Genomic DNA, 18,179 nt, shown 5'->3' with positions numbered 1-18,179 from the left:
AACTAAAGAGAAATGATTAGCCTTTTTATGGCTAAGCAGCTTCTCTAGCTTACAATCCTACAATGCGAAAAGGGCTCTGGGATAATTGGATGTGAAAACACACATCCAAACAGTTTAAATTAATTGTTGGCATGTTAAGACTGAGTGATGGAAAAGAGTGAAAGCTCATTCAGGCTCTGTGGAGGAAAGGCGTAGATACCCCGCCGCAGGTGAAATTGCTTTTGGGAGTGTTTCTGAAATGGACTTCGCTCTGGGCAGTGAACTATAACATACTCATGTAATGTTCCTTCCAACCAAAATTCAGCAGCCGTGGGCACCAAAACTATGCCATCATGAGCTCAGCTACCCCGTCGATGAGAGATGAATACACAAGTCACAACCAATTTCTCTACATCGCTGGTTTACTTTGCAACTCATTTTTCATATTTTCATGTTTTTACCCTGCCCAGCTCCCTCTGTGTCCTCTCCTGGCCTTGTTTGTATTTTTGTACCCACTGCACTTGTTTAACCATCTTTGATCGAGGCATTTCTTAATCATTAATCTGTTGTGACAAGGACAACAACCTCGAGCAATAACCGGATACTAACCGGAGCATGATGAGTATGATTTTTTCTTTTTTTAAAGAAAGACTTATATCGTATGATTTTAAAGAATGAGAAAGGGGACATAGGACTTGGACTCAAATAGTGTTATGGTTTGGCTTAGTGGCTCTGTCTTGCCACTTGGCTGGAACAGAGCACTACAAGCCCAGCTGCGATGGAGACAAAGGTGAGTGCTCTGCAGGTCAGGACCGGATGGCTGCTCAGGGTAGAAAGAGCCACAGCGGGAGACACAGTCCTTTTGCAGCAATACTTGATACAGTATCAGCTGCAGCGTGATAACCCACCACACAGACGATTGAAATTGAAAAAAAAAATTCAGTTTGAGTGTGGTGATTAAGTATTTTATTTGAAATAAATGCAGCGAGAAGGTCTTGGGGGGGTTTTCCAAGATAATCTGATCTGAATCGGAAATCTGGAAATAATATACAATACTGACAGACAAAACAGAAATATCATGCCCAATTTAAAGCAGCTGAGTGAAAATTGCAGCAGCATAAAAGTGATAAAAATGCTCTGAAGTTTTCCAAATGAGCTTTAGATATATGAGAAGGATTCCTCAGCTCCAAAGATAAAGTGGAAAACTTCTAAAGCTGCTTAACTTTTTAGAGGCAGAGAAATAAGTCATACATTGCACCTTGTCCTCAAGGATCTCTGCACTACAGGAATGGGTGCCATTATTATGATATTCCCACTTTGGTTACCAAACGGATTGACATTGGCCCATCCAAATCTCACATTAAATGTGTAAGTGAACATTTCTGCCAAATTTTAAAGATTATCTTCTGAAGAAAACGTATTTAAAAGGCTTAATGTTTCGTGAGCTCACAGTGACCTAGACCCTTTGACCTCCTAATTCATATCAGATCATTCTTGAGTCCAGCTAAAGGAACATTAGTAGCACATTTAAAGGAATTCCTTTAAGATGCAGTTGACATCTCGTGTTCAAAAGTTGAAAAATGTGCTTTGTGAGGTCACAACGACCTTGACCTTTGACCACCTAATCAGTTCATCTTTTCATCTTGTGAATATTTGAACCAAATTTGAGGAAACAAAGGACAACCCGATAACATGATGCCTCCGGCCAGTGGCTGTTGCCGGCGTGGAACCACAAACCACTTCGCAGTCAGCACAGAATTTCTCAAGGCCACAGCAACACACACACCAAGTTGGAAGTCGATCGGATGAGCAGTTATTGTACAAAAGTCAAAGGACGGAAAGAGACAGGAAGAGAGAGAGATTTCTGGGTTTGTAAGTGAGATGAAACTTGTTTCCTTTTAATCAATGTAAATTCGTAGAGAAGCCTTGCTGGACCCACGAAGCTCGATCATTGCATCAAATGGATGGAAGTCATGACTGTAAGTGAAGACTGGAGCAGGAGCCAGTGGCTTGTCTTCTTGTAAACAAGTATGAAAATGTGTGTCCATGATATTCTGACCATGTCCTGCTGCATGGCCAAAACAAAAACTGCTTTGCATTTTTATGCGAAGGCCCTCAGGAGTTAGTTATTTGTGTATCCCACGGAATTGCCTGTTATGATGCACAGTGCATGTTATTATGATGCTTCAAATAGATGATGGTTATAAAAGCCTGCTCGGATCGCCATTCAACCAATGCTGCGCTGCGTGGTTATGTATTTAATCTCTCGTGAGATTTATGCAGCTAATTTCAATGCTTTTAAACACGATTTATGGCTCCTGCTGTGTGAAAGCCTATTTTAATGTTTGGGTAATTAGGAGTGTGTTTTGGGAATGGCAGGTGGTTGAATAGGAAGTCCGCTGCTGGGTGACTCTTCACCTCCCAGGGTGACATATTGGGAATGCTTCATAAAATGGTAAACACATAAAAGCTCCCGTTACCACTGTTGAATAAAACAACTTATCTGCGCTATTCAGCTTCACGCCGCTTCCCTGTGGTCGAAAGGTAGCACGGGTCTATTGAACAGATGAGCTAAGGCTCTGCATTCGGAAAAGTGGATATAAGTTACAGCAGTAATCAACCTGGAGTGAGTGGCTGTTTACTGTGATGAATGTCTCAACACATGCCACAGAGTCAGTGAGACTTCCATGTGTCTTGTTAATGAGAGTGGCGAGACAAGAAAGCAGGCCTTCACTAAGAGTTATGGAGACAAATTTCCCACCTCGTCTATATTAATGGACACACACAAAAAAAAAACACTCTCCAAAAATGATTACCTTCCTACGCATGTCACTTCTGAGAATAATTGCTGCACGTACATGTAGAGCAATCACTGTAATCTATTTCTTTCTCGAGCTCTTTCCCTAATTTAATCACTTTGAAAATGGTCAAAATCATCAGTAAATGTATTACAGCTCAATGTGAGCAAGGACTAAAGACAGTGATGCATCATGTCACCCTCCTGCAACACGTAGGTTGGGCAGGAGGTGGTGATAACATTAGATTAAATGTTTAATTATTGATGTCATACCCACATCCCGGCATCAACTAGCTGGTGTGTCATTGCAAATGACAGAGTGGCACTTATACATGACTGTGCACACACACACACTTAAGCTGGGCCAGTGGATTAATCATACTAAAATCATGGTCTCCTGAGTCAAGCTGAGTTAAATCATAACAACACTGATTAATGAATATATGCATGAAAGCAAATGGCCTCTTACAACAGTCTTTGTACGACAAATAAATATGACCACACAACACACATTGGTCACTGAAATACCACAGGGAGGAGAGACTAAGCAAAACTTATGGGAAAGATTAGCTTTGTGTTAATAGAAGAAATAACTTTAGTGTCATATTTCGAGAGGTTTCACGACAGCAGCAAAAAAAAACATGACAAATTTAGTGCAAACAAATGAAAACAGAATGTCAGGACACTGAGGTGTATGCAAACAGATACCTGCTAATGAACACAACATTGAATATAATTATAAGTGTTACAACTTTATGCAGTAAAGCAGTTAATGGCTATTCCAAATACTATATTTACACATTCATATGCTAATGCAGTTTAAACCTTTCTAATTTTGTTATTAAACACTATTATATAACCTTCATTGTGGAGTTTATACATAATGTAATATTATCGAACATATAATTACAATGTCAGGGATATTGTTAAGTCTGGAATAGAAATAAACTTAGTTCACCATTTCAGGCAGACAACATTTTCCGCTTTTCTGCTTTTGTTTCTTTGGCATGTGAAATAACTGATCTGTTGGTGTAGACGAGCTTCGGTCAGACAATAGCTCAAAGCACAAAAAGTACAAAACACTTTCACCTCGTGTTCTTCCAAATGAGACTTTAAATTATGGAGGAACTGCTGAAGAACAGTAGGTAGTTGGGGGATGTAATTATTAATAACTTCTTTATTAAAACTCACACACTCAAGCGCTCTGGGAGGGATTCAAAGCACTGACCAGCTGACTGTATTATTAATATCAACTAAGTTCCTCCAGAGAAAATAATCCCATCTGAGTGGGGCTTATAATTCTTAAGTAACTTTAATGATGTTAATGCTAAAAGGATAAATTATGAAAACTATGCAGCAGTACCAGATTTGACTCACATAACATGCAGTGGATGTGGCGTAATATATTCATTCTCATGGGCAAAAATTCCCCTTTTCCATTTCCCATCAACCCAAGGTGAATTATTTACCACAATGCTCTTCCAGCCACATCACAAAGCATAGCAGATAAATGGGCTAGGCCGGGAGGCACTTGTGCACTGCTCAGCCAATGTAGGTATTAAAGAGGAAAACACCTTGTCAAGCACTGACATCAGCCACAGTCATTAACCATATCTAAATGAATGAGGAAAAAAATGTTTAGCAATTCACTCAGCGTCCTCTTTGTCGGATGACATTTAACAGATTGGAGTCTGTTAGGACACAGTGCCCTTGAATTTAGAACAGAAAACAGGAGCAATATCATTGAGTTTTATAATTTCTGCATAACCTGTTCTTCATGGGTAATGCAGTATGTACTGTTTTTCAAGATGAGGGCAAGCTATGGAGACAAAGTTCAAAAAACAAAACTTTGCAGACTTCTTTGTCCCCAATGAAGCCCAGTGAACAGTGAATCTATAGCTGCAGTTTACTGGTTATCAGAGACTTAAAAAAACGGAAGGCAAAATGATTGTGATACACTGTTGAGATTGTTTTTTCCCCCCTTATTTTTGCCAAAGGACTTAATCTACAAACTGTTCTGTTTGCTTAATCTGAAAACTAAGTTTCTTAATCCTCCATATAATATCCACTTCAAAGGTTGTTCAAGCTCAGCTATATTCAGCTGGATGGATTTTAATAAACGTTATACGAATATTTGCAGAGCGTCAACTTCACTTCCACTAAAGTCCAAATGCTCGACGACTTCACCTCTGTCCAAATGGACTGAGCTTTAAACTTAAAATGTCCTTGAATATAAAAATTTTAAATTATAATCTTCACAATGAATTGCAGGGCATCTGTCTGGACTGCATTAGGTTTAAATCAACCTTAAGAAACTGGCCACTGAGTATGTAACGCTATAGAAAAAGTATGGTTTTTTTCGATTCTTTCGGTTTTAGTATTCATTAAACAAAATTAAGACATTAGGGAGCGCTTCAGAGGTGGAGGTTAGCTGTTTTGCAATCTTTACCTTCTTTGTGTTAGGCTTAGCTAATAGGCTAATGTTTGAAGTTGAATTATAAATGTAAGAGTGACATAAATTATGTCATTTAACAAGCCATTAAGCACGTTTTGTTTTCTTTAGAGATGGTGGTTACAGTTAATAAAAAGGCAGATCTCAATTGTTTTTTTGTGATGTGAAGTCGGATCTTGTGCGTGAAAGTGAGACATGCTATTCACCCACGATCCTGACCTCTACACCACCTACACCGTCACTCCTCACTGCATTTAATGAAGGGCTGACTGCTTGCTGCATTGGTAAATTGTGAGGTGCAGAATCATCCAATTGGTACGTGGTTCTCAAAAATGTTCAACAATGGAAACACACCATCCACCCACACGCTTACATCTCTCTGCATCTCCCTCCTACCGACACCCACACAAGCTAGATCAGCCACGACAGGAGGGGGGGGAGGGATTTAACAGCAGAGTTTCTCTCTGATCTCTCTGATGTGGTCCGGGAAGGATGGATAGCGACCGATCAGAACAATACTGCTCCACGTTAAGGCACCGCGGGCCTGCTGGGTGCTGGAAGAGCTGCCCTGCCCTATTGCTTTATGGGCATGATGGGGAGGCTGGGGAAAGCTGTGATGTTTGGACACCACTGATGAAATACCACCTGTCATATATTTACTACCCAGAAACATGCCGACCATTTGTGACGCTAACTGTAGCTGACAGACAGAGTTGAGGAGATAGGGGTGGCATATGAGACAGAACATGGGAGGTAGAAAAGAAACCAGAGAGGGAAGAGGTGTGAGAAGACAGACTAAACAAAATACATGCCAATGCCTTTCTGGCTATAAGGAGCTGTGGTTTCTTATTGAAAATAATTATGGATTTATTTTAGGGCTTGGCAAGTTAACTAGTTAATTTCGAGTTAACTCATCACTTATTTAACTCAGGCAATTATTTTATCTCGCATTAACTCAGGTTTGATTATTTATTGTTTTATTGTGAAAGTCAGGCTTTTATTTTGTGAAAGTCTGTTGCTGACTGCTGCGGAACCGGAAAAAAGAAAATAATTGGCGGATAAACAACCATGGATAAGGGTACGGAGCTTTTACATGGCCATTTTCATTTTAAAGTTCTTCCAGACGGCGGAGTCGACAGAACCAAAGTTATTTGTAGCCACTGCCAAGGTGAAATTTCTTATCACCGGAGTACTTCCAGTCTAAAATATCACCTAAATGCAAAACACACAGTTGATATCAGCAAATCATTCAACGAAACAGCGAGCGGAGCGAGGCTTCGGCAGACTACATTAGACGCAGGGAGGAGTATAGATTTTTCATAACGAACAGGATAACATTAATGCCCTGGCAGTGGCATTGAGCTTTAATTTTGTATTTGCTTTGATAACATTGTTAAGTTGAGATTTACACTGAATATTTTATTTAACTGCTACTGTATTAAATGCTGATGTTAAAAGTGTTTGCACAACAAATGTTATGGCACTTTCGTTCATATGGCAGAACATTGAAAATAAAATTGCGCTATACACTACTTTTTAATTCATTATTGGATTTTGCGTATACAAATGCGATTAATAGTGATTAATCAGGGAAATCATGCGATTAATCGCGATTAAACCTTTTAATCGTTGCCCAGCCCTAATTTATTTCTGTGAAAGCAGCTTATTTCACAGAAATATGGCTTGAACATGTTATTCAAGGTTGGAGAGGAAGCGCCTATAAGTTGGCAAAGCTTTCTGACATCCCCTTTAGTGGTTTGCTCATTTAATGTATTTTTTATCCGCATAATTATTGGAAGTGTAATTTATTCTCCTGTAATTATCAGACAGCAAAATTACTTTTAATACAGCGCATGTCACCAGCGGTACAATGAAAAACAAATTGGATCAAAATTTAATTTGTGAGTTGCTGATGAATACTAACAACAGAAATAGATTAGCGCTCTGCTGTTGTAAGGGACAATACACAAGTGGAACAAATTATAACTATGCCTCCTTTTCATACATAATTATTATTTTCCTCTTGCCTTTTGGTGAGAAGTTAACCTCTCAAATTTTTAACAATAACTAACTATGACATTTTAAAAAGCAGGTAATTTTTGTCTTAAACTCAGATTTAAAAAAAAGATCTTAAAAATATAAAGTGTGAATTCAAATGTTTTAAAAAAATACTTTGTTTTTTTTGTTAATTTTAGATGAACACCAATACCCAACTTAGGCCAGTCAGACCACCTATCCATACTACTGACACAAGCATACACCCGCTCAGAAAACAAGCTCAACCCACCACGGAGACTGTTCAGACCTGGCCTCTCAGCTACAGGATTGGTTCGAAAGGACCAATTGGGACATTTCTGAGGACCAAGACCTGGAGCAGTACACATCATCTGTATTCGGATACATTAATAACTGTGTCGATAATGTCACTGTCAACAAAGTCATCTGGTTGTACCCCAACCAGAATCCTTAGATGAAAAAGGAAGTTAAATCTCTCCTCAAACACCGGGAGAGAGCCTTTGGATCTGGCGACAGATCCCTGTACAGTGCTGCCAGAGCCCACCTGAAGAGAGGCATCAGGATGGCAAAAGCAGACTATGAGAACAAGATCGAAGACCACTTCAACACCAACAACCTTCGAACCAGCACATTACCAGCTACAGGAGCAGCGGCCAAACGGTTGATGGTGACGCCTCGCTGGCAGACAAACTTAATTGTCAGGGGAGCTATGTGAGGATGATATTCATAGACTTCATTTAACACCGTCATTCAAGGCAAACTGTTCACACAACTGACAGACCTCGGACTCCCACCAACCACTTGCAATAGTGTAGCATTTACCTCTAATGGGCCAAATACTGGACTAGTTCTAGGTTCTGGGTTTTAAGGAGTGGGGTGAAAGCATAAATAATAAGCCAGAGATCAGGTACTTTAAATTCAAAGCCGGCACTTTACTGAACACACTTAACAAATAACATAATAAATAAAGTATATATCATAAACATAATAAACTTAATAAACATATACACACATAATTCAAACAATAAAGGAGGGGTTAGACGAGTGGAGCTCTTCACTCTTCTTCCCTGTATTCTCTTGTTCGGTGTGATAGTCTTTTCAAAATAAAGTTCCGTTCAAAATCCTTATTTAGTTCAATTCAAAAAAAAGAAAATGTTGATACTCCTACCACTCTGGCAGTGAGTAAAGTCCAATCCGGGCAGTGGCAGAAGTCCAGTCCAGGTTGAAAGGGAGGGTTGATTCAGCCCTTACGACCGGAGTCCGCCGATCTTCTCGCTCGCCATCTTGTCTCGGTTGCATGTGTATCCTCCAACACACACACACGTGTCTCCTCACCGGTTCCCTGATCGTGGAACCTCTTCAAGCATGTAAAGCACTTTTCAACAAACTCTGGGTATTGCTTTTAAGTCTTAACATATCTTTGTATCTATATTGTAACTATTTAATGATTGATATTTAATGTGGACTATTTATTTATTTAGTATACATTGCAATGCATATTTATATATTTCAAGTATATCTATATTATTACTTTATAATATGGGAGATATTAATATGGGTTACATCAGGATTAAAGACTTTTTGACAAACTGCCATGCAACTGTGAAAATAGGCCACCACATCTCATCCACCCTCATCCTGAGTTCCCTCCTCTACGCCCATGACTGCGCCCCTACCCACCCCACCAACACCAGCATCTAGTTTGCAGACCTTTCGTTTGTGAACTTGATTGTGGTTGGACTCATCTCAGGAGGAAACAAGACAGTCTAGAGAGATGAAGTTCAGAGACACGCTACATGGTGCTCTGAGAACCATCTGGTCCTGAACTCATCAAAAACCAAGTAAATCATAATAGACTTCAGCAGGGACAGAGCAGAACCCGATCCACATCAACAGGGACTGCATGGAAAGGGTCCCCGTCTTCAGGTTCCTAGGCACCCTCATCGTGGAAGACCTATACTGGACAGAGAATACCACTGCATCAGTGAAGAAGGCGCAGCAGCGGCTCTACTTCCTGAGTGTCCTCATCAAAAACGACCTGCCGGAGAAGCTGCTGGTGTCCTTCTATCACGGCTCCATGGAGGGCATGCTGACGTACTGCATCTCTGTGTGATACACTGGATGCTCCGCAGCAAACAGGAGAGCTCTTCAGAAGGTCATCAACACCGCCCAGAGAATCATCGGCTGCCCTCCCTGGAGGACCTATTCAGGTGTCGCTGCCACTGCAGCATCCTGAAGGACCCTTTCAACTCAGGAACAGACTGAAAAACAGCTTTACCCAACGCCATAAAAAAAATGAACTCTGTTTAGTCTATATTTTACATAGATTATATTGCACTTGATGTACGAACTCAGATTTATCTTCTACAATAATATGCCGTACTGTTTTTCATATATAAATTCTACCTCATAACACTATTTTTTTATTGCACCTTTTTTTTTACCTGATTATGCCGTTTCCTCTTGTTGTTGTTTTTTCTTTCTATTTTTCTATTTATAATATGCACCTTGAGGATTTCTGCTAAATTTTGTTGTGGACTGTACAATGACAAAAAAAAGGATTCCATTCAATTTTATTATATTATCTTCTTTAAGCTGAGAAGCAAGTGGGCAAAGTTTTAGCTCCCGAAACATTATTAAAACATCATATGCACAGTCTTTCGTTAAATTATCTTTTGTTATATGGTGGGACAGTATCAACATTCGCTGTTTAATCAGTGTAGAATGCAATCACCGCCGCAGCAAATGATGGGATGTCAAAGCTGCTTTCAGCTGTCATCGGCTCAGAGGTGTGAAATGAAGCTAGTGTGTAATCATTCTGTTTTATCAGCCCTGGTGTAGAATTTATTCAGACGACCCTTTAATCCTCAGACATGGACTATATCAATTGGAGGGAGAAAAACAAAATGTATAGGACAGTCGTGTATGGAGAAATATAAAGAGAAATAAAACAAATCTGTATTTTTTATTAATTTTACATTTATTTATGTATCTATTATTACATTTATTTCAAAAATAAACATATGCTAATTTGTGCATAGGTTAGTCTTTACTTTGTGTGTATACATATATATATATTATAATTAATATATGAAATATACACATAGAAAGAAAACTAAATACATGCAAATATAAATCAACAAATGAATGTTATAAGAAATAAAACAAAACAAGGCACTTCTATGACTCCATATCCTCTGACCTACTCCCATACTGATTGAAGTCAAATCTCGAGCTATCTACAAAGAGTCAAGAGTGGCTTATAGTCTATCACTTTTTGGCAAGAAGGGTGACGTGCTGAATAATACTTTGTGAGAAAGAGCCGGAGAGAAATGGACGTTCTCACGAATAGAGTACACGTACACAAACAACTTGAATCACCATGGGCAGGTGCATTACTCACCACAACACTGTGCGTTTCCACTGACAGCATCACAGAGTACAGCGGATTGGAGTTGACAAAACATGTATTCAGTGAGGCTTTCATGTTGTCCATTGGAGGAGGGTAACATGGCACGGGAAGATTTTCATTGTGCATGCTTGACTTTGAAAATGTGAATCTTTCATCTGGTCACCAACGATTACAGAGAAACTTTTTATTCGGCTGAGATAAACCAGTGGAGGCTTTGTCAGTCCTGTGCCCTCCCTCCAGGACACATCTCGGCACAGCCTCCCTGTTTCGTGCTTCGGGGCATTCTGCTCTATACGTCTCTCAGTGTGCTTGGTTAAAGCGTTTAAAAAGCTGTCATCAACTATAAGGATGGCTCCAGCGTTGTCCTTCCCCCTGCCCTCTGTCCGAACAAGTTCCCTTGGGGCCAGAAGTGCCTGTCCTTCAGAACAGAGCTTAGCACTGCTGTCAAGGCCGCGGCTCTATCTGCAAATCAGAATACCTCAGGGGTAGCAAGGAAGTGTTGAGGACGAAAGACTGAAATGCTGACTGAAGGAATGGGATTTTGGTACACGCCATCCTTCAACAACAAGACTTGGCTGTTATTATCAATCACCACAGGGTTTACACTGCCCTTTAAAAATGGCAAACAGAGAGAACAAGGCTAACGAGCATAGCATCCGTAGCGGAAGAATAAGAAGAGACTAGTATGACTTCACAGTGAGGCAGAGCAATGGCCGTCTAAAAGCAATCACTAGTGTGGTTAAACTCCTCAGAAGTTAGCAGTAAAGCATGGCTGCGGTAATTCTTATGCAATAGGTGAGACTTGAAAACATATCTAATCCGAGGCATCCACAAGCTGATGTTGACATACCTACAGCAAACCCCGAAGAAGACCTCCATGCACGGTGAAACATCTTCACCGTCTCCAGGCGATCATTTAGCTATTTGAGTGAACTTGTTGTCGGAGATAACTGGGATTTTTTTCACTGTCTTGGTTGACGTTAGCATAGCATTTAGAATCGACCTAAACTCAGGCATGGCATGGCATTATCAACATGCAATTTAGTGAGCAATCACAATCTTTTAAACATTAATAAACTGCAAGAAATGCCTGAAGTGCCCAGGAGACAATTGCTCTGCCTCTTTATAATACTAATTTATAATTTTATCAGAAATAAAAAAGCATGAGGGTTCCGAACCCTATTGTAAAAAGAAATGATAAGGCAGGTCGATTCTTAATCTTGCTCAGGTGGATGTGTGTCTTGTGCAGATTTGATTGATTAGGCTCTCATCAGATTTTGATTTAGTGGAAGTATACAGTGCGTGACCTCACCACTTCACCTCTCTGACCCACATATGCACTTGTCTCTTTTGGTGTCAGGCTCAATCAATTCTTCATGTATATTCTGCAGACGCTCTTTTAACAAAATACTCCCTTGTATGCAGGCAGCTGTCAGTGGATGAGAGGAACCAGAATAATATTTTTTAAATTTCAGGGCTTTTTTATGCTGATGCCGATGTGTCAACCAGCGTTGAGTTGAGTGTTATTAACTTTTCACACGGAAGCCACGGTATGATGTGGTTCTGCTGCTGATTAAATGCTTTTCGAAGACTGAAAAACAAAAATGGATGCCTGAATGCCTGAATGCCATCTGTTGAAGACAGTAATGATGGTGGCTGGTGTGACAAGAATATTGCTGGGAGTGATGTTAACATATGGAGCCTATAGCAGACAGGAAGAGATGATTGCAGTCTGACAACACAGATTTGTTGTCAAGACAGCTCGCCACCTCTGCCTGTGGATCTGCTAAATGTTCAGATCCATCCCTGCATTTAATGGTGTGTGCATGCACCTGTGCACTGTAGGCAGTGCTAATATTTTGTGGGCATAAATGTATTTATATCTCAAATTGGACCTGAATTTATTATGTGTTGCTGTCTGCAAAAGCAAGACAGAGAGTGAGAACTCCACTAACACTTTGATCTTGCAGAGTCTCACACAGGCTCCTGCCAGTCTAGCAACCTTCCTCTACTTCATTCCTGTGAAAACTGTATCTACTTTTTAGCCTAGATGCGTGTTGTTGTTTATCTCCACCATACCTTTCTATGAATACACATGCTGCATACAGTAAATATTTCTCATGGACGTTGTTGGCTGTGGGTTTAAACAAAGGTTCAGTTTATTCAGCCTGGGCTTTTTTCTCTGTTTGGAACTGTAGATGCATCCATTATATGTAGAAAAATCTCAAAAAACCACAAAGTCTGCTTTCTTTCCCCTAGAAGTTGTTGACATTTTCTCCATTTTCCAGGAAGCTTCTTTGTTGCAGTCTCCCACACGTGTCCTGACCCACACAAATAGTGTGCGGCGCAGCAGGGTCTGTGCTAATAGGAGTTCATGCACATAGTAATGAATGATAGACCATAGGGGTTTGAGTAATGAGCCAGGGCCACCTGTGCCCACGATGCCAGGAGGACGTGGACTATAAGGCTGATGAGCTTCTAAGGGCCAGAGTGCCACTGTGCTCCTGCGTTCCCCCTCCTCGCGTCTCCATCCATCTACAAAATGCTTCTAGCCAGAAACTTTGCATCTGCCATTGCACTCATTCACAATCAAATACTTTGTATGGACTCTGTAAGGACAACAGAGTTTATATGAAAACGAGGTCTGGGTCTTATTTAATGATGAGGGCAGTGTAGCAGGATATTTACAGTCCTGCAATGCTTAGGTGGGCTTTCTCAGAGAGTTGTTCATTCAGTGTTTGCGGATTAAAAACTGCTACAAATGGCAACTTCAAACATCATTAAACCACCAAATTCACCAAATTCTTTTCCACACAAACACATGCAAATGTATATAGCTGAGGAGCTAAACTGTTCATGGATATACACAAACAAAGACATGCACAGCTACAGACTTTACTATAAAAACTATAAAGTATTTATATTTTAGACCATTATGGAATTGACAAATATTGCTGCAGTTCTACGAATGAGAACCCCACTACCGAATCCAGGAAATTACACATCAGACATTATGCCAATGTATCCACAGCCTGATATGGATTATTATCCATGTCATGCAGCTACTTGTTTGTCCAAAACCCATTAAAAACACATCAGTGAGCCAAACAGCTCCACTTGCTGACATCATTAAAATGAACACACACAGCATGCAGATTCTTTTTTTTTTTGAGTCAGACCCACACACACCATCCTGCTGCCTTTTGTCAGGTCTTTTGTAAGATTTAAATCAGTATCAGCTTCCTCGTATCCCATTTATCATCTCAAATACTGACTGCATTTAACCTTACGTATTCTATATCTCAGGTTAAGTAAAATGCCTTCATTTAGGCAGGACTTCAGGTACCTTTACAATAGAATGAAGTCTTAATCTGTCTTTCCCCATTACATTTTAATTATCCAATGATTTCAAGTCTCTTTTAATTGAAAATAGGAGTTCTTTATAAAGCTTGATTGTTGTTTATGTGACTATATACGTTTGTTTTTGTGTGCTGGCTATGTGTTTGTCGGATTGTTAAAACAATGGGATTCTAATAAGACCATTAGAGAAAGTATATTTTCCTAATGTTAATTAATACTGCAGCCGCATTAAACTTCATTTCATATTTTCCAAAAAGTGGAGTTATGATAAGAAGAAAGGAAAATAGAAGATAGGGGAATTGGGATTTGGGCAATTGTCTGAATGTTAATGTTGGTCGCCCAAATAGACCTTATTCGAACAATACCACTGCATCTGAGTTCTTACCAAAACGGAGGCTGGTGAATTAGAGCCTGTGCTGATTGATCATGATTTAGATGATAAAATATGACAATAATAATGTTTTATTCCTCTTTTGCACAACAATAGACCAACTGCAGTATAACTTAGTTTTAACAACACTGACACTATTTACTGTGCCGATAATAACCTTCTGATTATTAAAACAATATTTTATATACAAATATATATGTATATTTAAGAAGAAAAATAAGACATGTAGTCCTGCTAAACAGCAGTTTCTCAGTAATTGTAAAAGTTGACCGATATTTTTAATCTGCCATCCAAATGCAGATAAAAAAAAGTTTACACGTTATAATTACAACAACAAATGGGTTGAGAAGCTAAAGCTGAATTAAAGTGTGATGTCAAGCAGATTGGTTGAATTGCCACAAGTTTCTCCCTGTTTTTCAATTATTCATGAGGGTATTCACGTCTGAAGGAGAGACATAAACAGCACTGAGACATTCAGTGTGTTAAATAATTAATCTTGCGTCAAGATCTCAAAGAAGTTTCTCTCTTTGATATTGTTCAGGTTAAATCTGCCAAGCTACTGTGTTTGCTGCCTCTCGATTTCCATCAGGAGATAGATTGGGTTTCTTAAGGAAGGAAAGTCCTTGTTTAGAGAAGCTAGAAGTCAGAGGTCAGGGCAGGAAGCTGAAACAGCCACTAACAAGTGACTTATTTTTAGTTCACCAAGACAACACTGCTTATTAATGCTCATAAAATGTCAGGTAACTCAGAAATAATTGTTTCCTGAGCGACTTGACTCACTTGACTATAAAATGGTGCCATTCGTGCCTTTGAAGACTCTACGAACCTGAAGCATTTGATGCGATCATATAAATGACACCAGCAATTTTAACATTGGTACAGGTGCAGAAACACCCTAAAATATGTCTTTATGAAGAACCGTACTCAGCAGGATGCAATACGTTTACTGGGAGATTTAGAAATACTAGTGAGCTGATGTTATATGGGAGGACAGAGTTTGAGACCCTTAAGCCCCCCTCATTTCCTGGATGTTTGTTTCCATATTACTTACAGAACCACCTCTGCCTTCTGATTCTCTCAACATTCCCCTGAAACAAGACGGACTCTTCTCTATCATGCAGTGAGGGGTCAAATATTTAAGGTGCACTAAAATCCCAGGAAGATAAAGCTGGAAGGGAATTGTTTTTGCTTCATATATGGGACTGAAATCTAATGGCACGGAAGATGAACAAAAACACAATCATGGCTACACTCACTTCACAACAAATTCTGGATCATACATCCATTGCTGGACCTGCTACAACTGACGGATCCAAGGAATGAGCCTTCAATTCAATACTGAGCTACTGACATGTGGAAAAGTAATGAAATATGGATTAAGTCAGACATCAATAACATGTAGTTCGACGTAACCATCTCACCAACAGGTCAGGAAAGGTTACAGGGAATGCACTGTGGGTCCTGGAGTAAGAACAAGAAAAGAAGTCTGTGGATGTGTAGGTGCAGTGTGTCGAGAACGAGTGTGCGCTACAGGTTGAAGCCGGATCAGTAGGACCAGGTTTCATCAAAGATGCACAAGCATGAAAACAGACTGTCGGGAGAATATGCTTCTGGTGAATCGTCCTTCAAAGCACAGTCCTGCGAGATTCAAGTGAGAATAATCATCCTCATGCTGTTTTAAGCCTGTTTCTATTTGCCTCTGTGGTCCTTCACTCTCATCCCTGATTTGGACAGGTTGTCCCACAGAAGTCTGATCTGTTGCACAGTTGAAGGCCGGGGGAAACTGCTCAACTGCTGAAGTTTACACACGTTAGATCTGCCCTGCAAACATCTGCTGAAGCTCAGCCTCAACTCTTGCATCCAGACTGAGGCAACAGCTTGCTGAAAAGCACTATGGCAGCGGTAATTGAAAGGTGGGAGTTGGTTATAATTGCACCCCTATCATGAGACGCTTTCTGAATGTGGAGCTCACAAATCTAGTGGTGTGGGAAGGTATTGCTATCTGTTTAACAGGTGCCAGAAACCACACAACTCTGCCGGCGGGCATATTTCCTGGGTGAAATAGTAGCAGCATCTCATGCAAGAATCTGATAAAAAACTAGAAAATATGAAGAAATTGCTTCTTCGTTTTGCTGCACACATCTGAGGTGGCTGACACCGGCTCCATTAGGATCCATGGGCCTTTGATCAAATCGATTGGAGCCGTAATGCATGCTCGGGAGCATAGTGTGATAAAGAGGATGCACAGCTAGGTGAGATTCAAACACGATGGGTAATATCTATAACAGGGCTCAATTTGCGTTCCTTTGCACTGAGCATAGGAAGTTGAGGCTTAAGATGCCGAGCTGCTGTCTGACCCGAACATCCTTAGGGCTCGGCTAATCCTTGCAGACCTCCGCCTACACACGGCACCACATAATGCCTGGCCCAGAGAAGGAAGCAGCCCTGCAAAGGTCCAATTCATGTTGAGAAAGACGGTCATATGCCATCTGAGCTCTAATAGCTTCAGGGGACTGCAACACCCCAACAGGCTTATATATATCCACAATATGGAAACAGAAATCAAGAAAGTGTGTGGGTGTAATGAATTGGAAAGATGTTCTTTGCCTGCTTTCAATGCGGTATGAAATATAACTTTTTCCATTACCGAATGTTTTTATATGGGTATATTCATTCTTTTTCAAATAATCTTATAAATAAAAAAGTCATGAGCTTACTTTAGTGTGTTCGTGTCTCTTTATGGCTGTGGGCTTATTGCTGCCCTGTCACTGATAGGGGACACCTATGAGGAGAGCCAGACAGGGCCAGTATCACCTGCTGGGAAGCCCACATTAGTGTCAGTGCTGTGCCTGCTGGTGATTGATCCTTCAAACAGGTCCTGTTGTCATTGCCAGCACTGTCGCTGTTAGAGCTTTCCTTCAAGCACTCACAGGTTGTTGATGTGAAGCTGTAGTGCTTCTCAAACCCACAGGCTCTTCATGGTCATCTAAACACATTATAGCACTGAGGTGTTCACGTAAACAACATTGTCCACTCGTGTTCAAATGAACTGAGAGGTGGTTCTTGTGTTTCTTGATGAAGAGGAACAGTGCTTCAATCACTGCACTGTAAAAGTTGTAATTGGTTGCAGCCTTGAAACTTTAAAATAACTGAACCAGTGTCCACAGTTTGTTCTGTTAATTAGAGATTCACACCCGATTGCCATCATTTATATAAAGCATTGCACTTGCAATTAGCACCTCCGTTGTAATTTTGCACTAATTGCTAAAAGCTAATTCAGTTGGTTAGCCAAAATTAAGGTTAAATCAAGTAGAATGGCTCTCAGTACAGCACATACCTATGCCAGGGCCCAACAGTCCCCTTTTGAAACCACAGATAAATGCACTAGATACAAAACCTACATATTATTTTAACCAAGAGCCATGAATTATGAGAAATCAACAAAAACTGTAGAAAAAGGCCATATCTCGCAAAGATAGAGAAAGTGATAACACTTTTTTTTTCTCCAAACAACAAACAAACATGTAAACAGTGAGTATTGGGTGGAGGGCAGAGCCATCTGGATTTTGACAGAAACAGACTGACTTAAAGACACAGCTAGCACCTGGTTACTAATGTTAACAAGTCGGGTTCTTTCACTTTTGTGTTTTTCCCCATTTTTTTTTCACATGTAGAGCAGTTTCATGAGTGATCTTCTGCCTAACGCCTGTGCTGCCTATACACTAGTATCAGTGTTCAGAACTCCTTTGGTAGAACTGAATTATTAAGAAAA

The 18,179-nt window shown here is 40.1% G+C and overlaps 1 protein-coding gene across 2 annotated transcripts in view; it reads right to left on the bottom strand.

Moving 5' to 3' along the window:
- Positions 1–18,179, bottom strand: part of asic2 (acid-sensing (proton-gated) ion channel 2) — a 391,248-nt gene that overhangs the window by 85,046 nt on the left and 288,023 nt on the right. The window lies entirely within an intron of this gene.

This window comes from Limanda limanda, chromosome 17, assembly GCF_963576545.1.
Source record: "Limanda limanda chromosome 17, fLimLim1.1, whole genome shotgun sequence".
Classification (NCBI taxonomy): domain Eukaryota; kingdom Metazoa; phylum Chordata; class Actinopteri; order Pleuronectiformes; family Pleuronectidae; genus Limanda; species Limanda limanda.
This window is presented reverse-complemented; position numbering and strand designations above follow the sequence as displayed.